Raw genomic sequence first — 12,192 nt, forward strand, 5'->3', positions numbered from 1 at the left:
TGACTACTTTTACACCATTATTTCCAGTTGGCACATAGACCAGAACCCTGTTTTCGCTTTTCTCTGTTTTCATTAAATTTTCCTTGAGCCTTTGTACCTGTCCTCTGGGCAAAGCAAGAGCTGATAGGACGTCGGGGTCAGGGGACATGATGTCAGAGAGAATGGAGAGGGGGCATAGCAAAAGGCAAGGCTGAGACAGACATATTTATTTTCATCAGTAGGGATAGGAATACCCAGTGCTTTGTTTAAAAAAAAAATTTTTTTTTTTTGCAGGGCACCTGGGTGGCTCAGTTGATTAAGCATCTGCCTTCAGCCCAGGTCATGATCCCAGGGTCCTGGGATCGAGCCCCGCATCGGGTTCCCTGCTCAGTGGGGAGTCTGCTTCTCCCTCTGCCCCCGCCCTCTGCTTGGGCTCATGCACGCGTTCTCTCTCTCTCTCTCTCAAATAAATAATCTTTTTAAAAAAATTTTCTGCAAATGACATCTCTGGGAAATCTTCCATTTTTGTTAAGAAGTGACATGTGTTTGGTTATTCAGCACTTGGTTAGTTGCTGGTCTTCAGGGCAAGCACCATCTCCTTCCAGATTTGACTCCATGGCTCCCCACATCTTTTCTGCATGCAGCACGAAAACTCAAGTGTCAAGAAGAGAATAACCCACACGGCGAAAAGTCTAGAGACCTTATCATATGAAAAACGATTAAAGAAACTGGTCATATTGAGCCTAGAACAAAAGACTCGGAAGGTCCCCCGTTGTTTGAAGGGCTGTCACGTAGCCAGATTGTGTAACTGAGGCCACTGGAGTATGGCCCTGAGAGGCAGACAATGACTCACATGAGTAATAGGATCTTAAAGCTGGAAGGAAATCTTGTGGTTTCTCAGTTCAAGTTTTTCATTTCTCAGGTGGAAAGCCGAGGCCCAAAGAGATTGTTACTCCTTAGAATTACATAACTGGTCCATGGCAGAGGCAGAATTAGCTGGAGGTTTATCTCATCCGTCCAGTCCCGTCCCCTGCACCATTCCACCAGGGAGAACTTCCTGACAAACAGAGGAAGCCCGACATGAGGTGAGCTGTTTCAGTGAATGTGCTTAAGCTGAAACCATCTCAGAGCGGTATTACAGACTAGAGACTTTTCCTATTAGGTGGGAAGTTGCATTAGATCAGGAATGACAAATATGCAGTACATGTACACAGACTTCCGCCCCCCGGGACAGTGTCGGGCACGGAGAAATAATGATGACACACTGAGTCCACAGGCAGCATGACGCTCAAGTGACTCGGGCCAATTAATTGAGGTTGGGAGCCAAGACAAAACCTATTAGCCATTCCTGCCCTAGACGACCCGTAAGATCCTCCCCACATCACAAACGAATTATAAAGTAAGGACGGAAAGAATGAGTGGACCGTGGAATAAAAGAGGCCAATGAAAGGAGTCGACTCGTGTGTCAGAAACACGCCAGCTTCCTGCAAACGAGACTTCTTCAGCCTCCTTTCCTCTGCCCTTTCCTCAGTGTGCGGCTCAGGGATTCATCAGAGCTGAAAAGAAGGAGAGATCGGCAGAAAAGAGTAATACCACTGCCAGGGAAGCACAAAACAACAGGACTTGAGCCAAATAAGTCAATATCATACATTTGGCCGTTTAAACAGTCCTGTTCTTCAGAATATCTAAGAATAATGTGAAAACCCTGGAATCAGAGTTCTTTGGATGCAAAGAACAGAAACCAGCTCTGGTTTTAACTAAAGCAAAAGAAGGAAATGTTTAGGAAGTTGTAGGTAGCTCAGTGTCTTCGTCAGGTCAGGCAGGTGTAAAAAAATACTGTAGTCCGGGTGGCTTCTAAACAACAGAAGTTGATTTCTCGTGGTTCTGGAGACTGGGAAGTCCCAGATCAAGGCGCCAGCAGATTTGGAGTCTGGTGAGAGCCGGCTTCTTGGTTCATGGATGGACGGCCAGCTTCCCGCTGTGTCCTCATGGGGCGGTGGGAGGGTGAGCGAGCTCTCTGGGGTCTCTTCTCTAAGGGCACTCCTCCCACTCACGAGGCTCCACCCTCAGGACCTCATCTCCTCAAAGGCTCCACCTCCAAATGCCCTCACTTTGGGAATCAGGTTTCAGTCTATTAATTTGGGGGGGAGGGGACAAAAACATTCAGTCTATAGCACTCTGAGAACCAAAGAAAACACTGATGAACTGGGCCTCAGAAGGGACAAAGCCAGGAGGCCCTGGGGATGCAGGTCTTGGGACAACCTCCTCAGGGCCACCATGGAATAAATCTGTTCTGTTTCTGTTCCCATGTGGCTCCCTGAAGATTAAAATTCCCAACAAACAGATAGAGCTTGATCAGCCTAGCTGGGGTCAAGGATCCTCCCTCTAGGGGATGGAGAAGAGTTACATCTTGTCAGAAGGAGTATTGGTTTAACAAAATAAAGGATAAAAAAGCAGTTTGAACAGGAATCGGTAAGGAAGGAAATGCCTTTATTTGTTCATTCAGGAAGCACTGACTGCTCACCTGCTGATCCCACCTGCTGATCCCACCTGCTGATCCCACCTGCTGATCCCACCTGCTGATCCCACCTGCTGATCCCCCAGTGCACCAGGCCCGACTGGGATGCAGGGAAGTCTGAATCGTGGCATCCCCATCCCTGCCCTCAAAGAGTTCACAGCCTAGTGGGGAAGCAACGTGTCAACAACCATAATACGGCCCCCAGTGTGTCTCAAAGGCTTCTTCTGGCCTGTGAGAACTGTGTCCCCAAGGAGGGCCAGTCAGGTCCCCAAAGGAAGCGGAGAAAGGGACAGAGACTCTGGCTGGGAGCAAAGCTTCAGTGGGCAGGGATGGAAGAAGGTATGGCCGGTAGATTCTTGGGACAGGTGTCCCAGAGCAGCATCAGGGTTTGGGGTCACTGTGTTCCCAGGCTGGCAGGTTGTCCTTAGGCTCCCCTCCATGTGGAACAGAAAAGGGACGGCAGTCGGGAGGAGACATAGAGCGCTCACCTATGACTCACGCAGGAGGGAGTCGAACACCGAAGGCCAGAGTTACCAGCTAGAGCCTCGGCCAACTCCGGGGAGCAGTCACTGGAGAGTCTTCTGGGGGTTGTGTGTGATGAGGACAGATAGAGCAGGATGTCTGTCGGTCCATTCCCTGTCCAGTTATTCCCAGAGGTCGTGAGCACAGAGAGTATCCCCCTTCCACCAAGGCAAGACGGCCGCTGCCCTGGGTCTGTACCCCAGGGCCTGCTGGGACTCTCCTCCACGGGCAATGGGCCAAGGCTGTGGCCACCTGGAGCTCACTCTTGCCCTTCTAGAACACGCTCCGGGAATCCAGAATCCTGGAATCCCCTGTCCAAACGGGAATCTGGGACTTGTACAAGCCCCTTTGCCGCGTTCGTCCTCCCAAAGATGGACCAAAGTGCCTGTATGTGCACCCATACGTCTGAGGGTAGCTAAGAGGGGGGCTTTGGCGGTCAGTGCGGAGCTCAGACATGGAGCTCATGCTCTCTCCTCTCTCTGTGTCTCACAGAGAGAGAACAGAGCGTGCGAGAGAGGACACGAGTAGTGGGGAGGGGCAGGGGGAGAAGCAGACTCCCCTCGCTGAGCAGAGAGGCTCGACCAGGACCCCGGGATCGTGACCTGAGCCGATGGCAGACGCTCAACACTCAACCGACTGAGCTTCCCAGGCGCCCCAATAAATAAAACCTTTAAAAAAGCCAAATACACACAACGTTTAATTAAAACTGTGTTAAGCTCTACGGAGGAGAAGAAGGGAAAACTGCAAGCAAGAATGACGAGGGGGAAAAGTGGTGCTGGCGCAGGGCAACACACGGGGTGTCTCTGAGCAAGGGCCTAGGCGGAGGCCCGCGGGGACGGGAGTCGCCGAGCAGAGTGGGGAGGCCTGGCGCGCTGAGGACCGGGCCGCCTGAGAGCCCCTCTGGAAAGCTCCTGGCTTAGAGGAGGGTCTGCAGGAAGGTCCCCCGCGGCCGGAGGGTGACCAGAAGGAGCTCGCTGGGAGGAGGCAAGGGCAGAGGTCAGCCCATGTGGGGTCTGGTAGGACACGGTAAGATTGAAAATTTAATTCTAACGTAAAAGGAGGCCACTGCAGAGTTGTAAGAAGGGAAACGACAGGACCAGACTTGCATGTTTAAAAGCTCACTCGGGCAGCCTCACGGAGAACGTCTGGAGCAGGACAGCAGAAAGCTGAGCTTGGGCAGTGGCCCCAGGGACATGGAGACAGAGACCCGGATAGCTCGGCTATGGGGAGGGTCAGGGCGGACACCCTCCCCACGGCTGCGGCATCCTGAGTCCTGCCTGGATCGCCCAGGTGGAGCCCCCAGTGCTGCTCCGGAGAGCCTTTCCACGTGAAGGGACAGCGTCATGCTCAGACACCGCAACCATCCAGCATGGGCTAAGTCGCACCAGCCAGGTCAAGGCCATGGGGTGCTGAGGACATCAAGAGGACTTGCCTCAGGGTCAGGCTGGCTGGTGGAAGGAGAGTCTGGTGTGCCTTGGCCATGGTAGGGAGGGGGCAGCCACAAGCTGGAGTCGGGGTGAAGCAGGGAATATCTGGCTACACAGCGACTCCGGGCTGGAAATGTCCCGTTTCCTCTTGAGGGGTCAATGAGTTGCCTAAGGGAGGGGAGGGCCGGCAGACAGTCAGGGGTACATGAGTCAGGGCCTTGGGGGGTTGCTCGTAGGCAGAGGAGGGTACTGGCGGTCTGCTGTGGTCCCTCCCTTGGAGCCGTGGCCATCTGGCCACCACTGACCCTGGTGGACATCCTAACCCCGCACACACAGCCTCCTGTGAGGTTGTCCAACCACCCAGTTTGAAGGACACGCAAACATCCCATCACCAAGTTGTCTCTGCCTCAGGGACCAGCATAGCCTCGATAATGCCATGGGATCAGCGCCTCCTTCCTGGTCCCCCACACCACCGAGAAGAGGAATGCTCCTGTCCTGCCCGGGTCGGGAGGCAGGGGAAGGTGGAGAGGAAGCTGGAGTCCTGGAGGGATGAGGCCTCACTGGACAGTTTTCAGCAAAAGAAATGAGGTTCCTCAGCCTGCAGGATGGAGGAGGGAACACCCCCCTCACAGGCACCCCTACCCCTCTCTGGCCAGCATCCCAGCTGACACGTGTACCTCGCCTCCCCTCTCCCCTGCGAGGGCCTTATGATGGAAATGGCTCGGCAACCCGACCCACACCTTCCATCCCAGGTAGTAGGCTGTCCCCTGAACCTGACACAGTCATGCTCTCCGCCTCTTTTTCCAGGCTCTTCCCATACCTCCTAGGGAGAATATAGCCCTGTATCCATCTTGTTCTCCAGTCCAAGCTCTGAAGCCAGCCCCAGGACCTTTCCCTCAAGTGACCTCAGAGCACCCACTGTCCCAGCCTTGCAAGAAGCTGAATCAACTGTCGTGAGCGTTATTCTTTAATTTTTCCAAATGGGGTTAATGGTGTCCCCGGGGAGCCTGGGAGCTCCTGGAAGGGTCGGATTGAATACCCCCTCCCACCAACAACACACGGGAACGTGTGGCCAAAATACACTTGTGAACAAAGAGGTTAATGCGGCGGCAGCGGGGGGGGGGCGGCGCATGTGGGTGGACAGTAGGGGCTGTTCTTCAGACATCCCCTCCGCTGAGGAAGCTGGGAGTCTCAGGGTGGGAGATTTTCTATCTGGATGGCCCCCTTGAGGCGGCCTCATCCGTGGCTGGGCTCAGACCACCTTCTGGGCCTCTGAGGGAGCTCGCAGCCACTCAGGAGGAGACAGGCTGCTCTACATCACTTCCCACCCCCTCAGGAGCCCTGGGCAGGGCTTTACCTCCCCTTGCTGCAGCTTGCCTGTCTCCCCCCAGCCTCTTGAAATCTTTGAAACAAAATGTAGGGCGTGCCTCCTAACTGCCTGGCATTGTTTGCATCTTGGGTACACGAGTGAGTAAAACATAGATCCCCACCCCCGTGGAGCTGACGGGTGGGGGTGTCAGTTAGTAAAACCATGACGGCATGGTAGCAGGGGATGCATCTTCTGGGTTAAAGAACAATAGAGGTGTAGGGCCATCAGAAGTGTGGGCAGCAGGGCCCTCCAACCTTAACTAAGACTCCATGAGACAGTGGAACAGACTTGAAAGAGGTGAGAAGTTAGCCATTGGGAAATCTGGAGGAAAGCCGTTCTGGGCAAAGAGACCGCGTGGGCTGACCCCCTGCCAATGCCAGCGTTCCAGAAGCTAGAGCCAGTGTGGATCCAGGGGAGAGGGCCAAGGGGAGAAGGGCCGTGGGCTTGGTCCCTGCGGCACCGTGCAAGGTCAGGAGGACCAGTGGAAGGACGTCGGCCTCGGCTCTGAGTAAAATGGGAAGCCGTTCCAGCATTCTGAGCAGAAGAATGGTCTAAGTGTGACTTTGGCTTCTTTGCTGAGGATGAGGCGTAGGTGGGTGAGGGAGGAAGCAGGGGGCCCAGCTGGGACACTGTCGCCGTCACCCAGGCTGGGAGCCTGAAGGAGGTGAGGAGGGTCGGACTCTGGTACTCTGAAGGTAGAGCCAGCTGGACTTCTGACAGGTGGGATGTGGGGGGGGGAGCGGAGCGGGAGGGACAGCGCTGTCCTCAAGTGCAGGGGCAAGGCGGTGCGGGAGCAGATGGAGGAAGGTCAGGGCAGCGTTGGGGAGCCCATTGGCCAAAGTCAGGGAGCACAGTGACTGGTCCGGGAGAGCTGGGCCCGGCGCCCTAGCCCCGGAAGCCTGGAGCACCCATTGGCGCTCCCCAGGTCCTACCTGACTTGCTGGTTAGCTGGTGGGTAATTTTCACTTTGAGGAAGATGTGGGGGGATTTGCGTGATTTTTTCCATCACACGCCCCTGAGGCGATCACAGCTGTTGGTTGCTGGTGGCATCCCAAGTTGGGGGAGAAGTATCTAATACAGTCTTCATCCATCACACTAATTTTAGGGAAGGTCAGCTCGGGGAAGAGATTCTGAGCTCTCAAAGGGAGTAGATACTGAGAAAGGAGGTGGCCCGGCTCTGCCCTTAGTGGAAGCTTAGTCTGATGGAGATGGGAGGGTAGCAGGACGCTCCAGGACAGTTCAAGGATAACAAAGTCAACACCATTTCCCCTTCTCTGGGAGCACAATAGAGCCTGGGATAGTAGAACAAGATATGGTCAGTCTGTCTCAAAAGACCTATGCAGGCTGAGAAAAAGGATGAGGGAGAGAGAGAGAGACGGTGCGAGAGAGAGAGGAGAAACAGCGGGGAGAGAGAGAGAAGGGGAGAGAGCGGGGAGAGAGCGATTGGGGGGAGGTAGGGAGAGAATGGGGGAAGGAAGGAGAAAGGGAAAGGAGGGGAGGGGCCCGGGAAAGAGGAGGAAGCAGGGGGAGCACTGAGGCCAGGTCGGGGCTGGGGGTGGAGGCAGCGGGTTGGGAGTCTGCAGAGTCAAGGAGCGTACTGAGGCCAGTCATGACAAGTTGGGGCCACAGGCTTCGGGGTGGCCTCCCCGCAGGAGAGGAGGAGGAACACAAGACCAGGGGATGCCCATGGGGACCGACAGGTGGAGACAGGCAGGAAGTGGGACCTGTCCTGAGCTGAAGGAGCTCGGTTCTAAGATGGAACTGATTCTCCCCAAAAATGTTTAAGAAAATCTCTGTGGCCCCTGCTGGGAGGGTCCCTCCTCGGCTTTGGGCGGGGAGTGGAGACCCCTCAGCAGAGACCGCGCACCTGGGAGACGCTGGGGAGGTCAGTGCTCCAGGCGCCAAATCGGGCCTGAGGACTGGCAGCTGAGAGCAAGTGGGTAGACAAGAAAGAGTCTTGTCTCTTTCAGGGAGGGCACGCCCTGGTCGGGGGAGGTAGCCCTGAGGCTCTGGGCAGCCTGTTCCCAGGCCTGACTCTGGGTCCCTGCTGAACTTGTGTTTCTGGTGCTTCCTGTTATTATTAGCATCGCTATTACTAATGAGGATTGTCGTCAATATTAATACATGCACGTGGATTCCTGGTTCTCCTCCTACTTCCCTACTTGCTGCTTGCTGGCTCCTCACCTCTTCCCCCAGATGGGAAGTCACCTCCAAATTCAATCCCGAGGCTTCACTCATTCCATCTCCCTCCCTGCGGGCCTGCCACTGCCCCAGCCCCCACCTCTGTGCAGTTAGATGTCCGCCTGCAAGCCTGCCCTCTTGCCGTATGAAATGCCATACTGAGGGCTGGGGCCCTGGGGAGCAACCATTTGCAGAGCCCCAGCGATGTACCGGGCTCTGTAATAAGCATTCACACAAAATAGCCCTGTTACTATTTCATTTTACAGAGGAGAAAGCTGAGGCTTTGGGGCTTATTACATAACTATGAACTCAGGTCTGTCTGTCTCCAGAACTAAGGTATTTTCCCTTGCATGTGCGAACGTGACTAATCCACACATATTTATTACAAGTTTTCTTCCCCTCACCTTTCCTTCTTTCTTCCCCAAGACACCCACCATGGGGCCATCATCACCGTGGACTCAGCCCCTCAGCCCCTAGAGTCTCCCCATCCCCCTCCACTCTGTTTCCTGACTTGGTCAAGGGCTTCAGTCCCCTCCCAGGCACGCAGTGTCCCAACCTGTCCTCCTAAAACGCATGCAGGAAGGCCACTGCGGGGCGGCACCAGGCTGTCTTGTCCACACCTCACTAGCCCGCACAGCGACCGCGCCCGAGCGCCCCCAGCTTTACCCAGAGCGACACCTTCCCACCTCGCCTGCATGGTCCCACTTCCCTCTAGGCTCTGTGCCTTCTGCATGTCTCTCCTGATCTAACTGCAAGGAACTGACCGGAATGGGTTTTGGTCCACACCCCAGGAATAAACGAGAGATCGCTGCAGAGGGGCTGGGTGCTGAGGGTAAACTGCAAGCAGGGCTTTCCCAGGACATTCTAGGGAAGCACAGGAGACAAGGCTAAAGTTCGGACCAGTCCCCTGCCTCCAGACAGTGATTGTGTAATTCTCAAAAACCCCTGGTTTCCAGGGAGGCAGGAAAAACCACCACCCCCTCCCAGAGTCACCACCAGAGTCTGCGGGCCCAGAGCAATCACAATGTAATTGGGCAGCATGATGCTGAAACTTACTCTAATGGAAACCCAGCGAAGAAAATTCACTGGGATTCCATGCTTCTCAGGTCTTAAGAATTGGGGGCTTAAAAGAGGATGACTAGAGCATCACTTCCTAAAACCTGGAGAGACTCAGGAGGAACTGAGTCAGGAGGGACTCGGTGTCTCCCGAATAGATTTCCCAGGGTATCCTGGAAGACGAATTCACGGGAATTCTGTGGTCACCCTGATGGTGACCAGGGACACATAAATGATCTACTTTTCCAGTGAACAGAGGAGCTAGAATTCCACTCTGGCAAGGCTGGAGAGGCACACAGAAAACAGCCCTGGGAAGCAGAAGGGAGACAAGAGATTTTGTGCCGCTGATATCTCCACGGAAAAACAGCAGAGAATCAGGACTGTACTTGGGATCCCCTCTCCTGAGGCAGCATCTGTGTGCACAGCCGTGTGCTTGCCCGGTGACATGGCCCACCCAAAATTTACCAGCCCGTTGTTAAATGCAGCCATTACTAAAAATTAATTTCTATAAATTTACAGTTAAATTACATGAAAACAAAAGAGATAAGTACTCAAAACTCATCACTTCCTAATTATTTTACTAAGGTTCCCTTTTTTTGAGAGAGAGAGAGAGAGCGCACGTGCGCAGTGGGCGGGGAGGGGGGGGCTGGGAGAGAGGGAGAGAGAATCTTAAGCAGACTTCACACTCAGCACGGGGCCTGACGTGGGGCTCGATCCCACAGCCCGGAGATCATGACCTGAGCTGAAATCAAGAGTCGGATGCTTACCTGACCAAGCCACCCAGGTGCCCTTACTAAGGTTCACTATTGTCTCGGTGCTGGAGGTCATTTACTTCCGTGGAACCTGTTTCGTGGAACTAGTCTACGGTGGCGTCCTGTGGCACGCTGCTCCCAGTCCGCGCCGGGGCGTCATGTCCTAGCTGGAAACCAGCCCCGCTGGGAGTGTGCGCATCTCAGAAAGGGCAAATGCTACAAATCAGGGCTTCCCGCCCCCCTGCCCCAGCCACCGTCACACATTCACCACCACAGGTGTTCTCCCCCAACACTGACAAGGGGTTCATGAAGGACAAAGCAGAGACTAAGGTGCCCCTAGAGCAAAATGGCAGGAGCAGAACCACCTCTCCCACCCGCCGTGGAGGTGAGCGAGCGCTGTGGGACTGACTGAGAGCCCGCCTGGGGTTTAGGAACTTCCCCGGGTACGCTAGGTCACCCTACTGGAAGTCGTCTCCAGAGCCTCTCTAAAATCTCTCTTACTGCTTCATAATGAGGTTTTCTTGCCAGACCTCGCTGTTCTCAGCCCTCAACGAAGGCTGCCTGAGCATGGCTCCCTGGTTCCCGGAACGGGGAAGATGATGTCATTCAACAGAACCTCCACAGCCAGCTAGCTGTCAGTCCATCCCTCACCGCCTCCCAGGAGGCTGAGCTGGAGGCTCCTCAGACTGGGAGGGCCCCCCCCCAAGTCATCCTGTGCAGGCTCCTGCCTTAGGGAAGAAGTGTGCCAGGCCCTGTGCCCGCCAAAGGTGTAACTATCTGCAAGCAAGTCATCCTATAGATGCTCATTGATGTGTCCAAACGCAACGAGGGGATGCATGATTCCTGCAGTCCTCTGCTCCCCTCACCACTCGATCCCCTTACCCCCTGTACCCCACCCATCCCCAAGAACCCACCCCCACCGCCAAGGCTTTTGTCCCTGGCTCCCTCAGTCCAACCACTGTCTCTCCTTTCTCCTCCCAAGCTCGAGCAAGACAGAGCCAGCCGTGCCCGCACCCTCTGGCCAATACCCAAGCCAACCAGAAGGGCTTTGTAGTTGCATATAACCAAGCAGGGTTTCAGGGCTTTCTCAGTTTAGAAACATGGAACCCAGGTAAGCTGGGGTCCATCCACACCCCACACTTCATGCAGTCCCAGGGTGGGAGCAGGGAGCATTAGGAAGCCTCACAGGGAAGAGGCAAAGAGAAGGAAACGCCTGGGCTCTCCACAGGCAGGTGGCTGGGCAGAGGCAGGTAGAACTGTGTTCTTCAGAAGACCCTCAGCCCCTAGACCGGACACACTCCCAGCTGTTGCCTGTTGCAGCCATCCTGTGCAGAGTCCAACCACTTGGTCCCCCAGAGGCAGCTGACTTGGAAATGTGACGCTTAGGGCTCCCTGAGAGTAGAACTTGGACCAGGGGATAAAAGCTCTAGGGAATAAAAACTGGGTTCAATAGAAGAAATCTCTCTCTGACAGTCAGAGGCCGAATGGACTGCTTTGGGAGATAGTCAGATGCCAGTGGAGGTACCCAAGAGGTTGGAGGATCCTTTGTCAGGAATGCTGTAGGAGGAATTCAGCTATCAGAGAAACAGCCTGATCTCCTAGAGTCAAACATGCCTGGATCAACACCTGCATTATTACCTTTGTGGCCTTGGCCAAGATATCTATCCCTCAAGCCTCGGTTTCTTCATCTGCACAATGGGACATTGCACGACATCATACGACTAGAGCAAGGATTAAAGAAGACAAAAATATTGGAAAGCACCTGGCACTTAATGGGTTCCCAATAAATGTCCATCCCCTTTCCATTAAAGGGGGGGCCGGCTGGGGGAGGTTACACTGGATGCCCTCGAAGGTCTTCTACCGCAGAGTGTGGCTCTGAAACCCTTCCTGGCAGTTGAGAAGGAAGGCATACGCCCGCCCGGGAGAGATGAGGAAGGAGGAGGAGGAAGAAGAGTGCCGAGGATGGCTGGGAATCTTCGGGGAGGTCATCCGGGTCAGTCCCGCGGTTCCCCTCCTCTGCCTTCCGGAATGGGAGGGCAAAGCGGGACGTACGGTGCAGTTGCCCCAGCTACCCCTTCCAGCCCGCCCGCCGCCCGCCGCCCGGCCCAGGTGGGAGGGAGGAACCGGCGGAAGGCAGCGGCCGGCGGGGAGGCCCGCATCCCCGGCCCCGCACCGCCCCTCGGCGGAACCACAGCCAGCAGTCTGAGGTCTTACAGGTGCTTTATTGTGCTAACACTGCGCCTGGGAGCTCAGATCTCTCGCGCCACCAGCCAGTCCGAACCCGCACCCACGCCCCGGCCCCGGGGCCCTCCGCCTCCGGCCTCGACCGCGCTCGGCGCTCCCCGCCCCTCCCTCCCGCTCCCGGCCCCCGCGCCCCTCCCCCCGAGC

This window comes from Neomonachus schauinslandi, chromosome 6, assembly GCF_002201575.2.
Source record: "Neomonachus schauinslandi chromosome 6, ASM220157v2, whole genome shotgun sequence".
Classification (NCBI taxonomy): domain Eukaryota; kingdom Metazoa; phylum Chordata; class Mammalia; order Carnivora; family Phocidae; genus Neomonachus; species Neomonachus schauinslandi.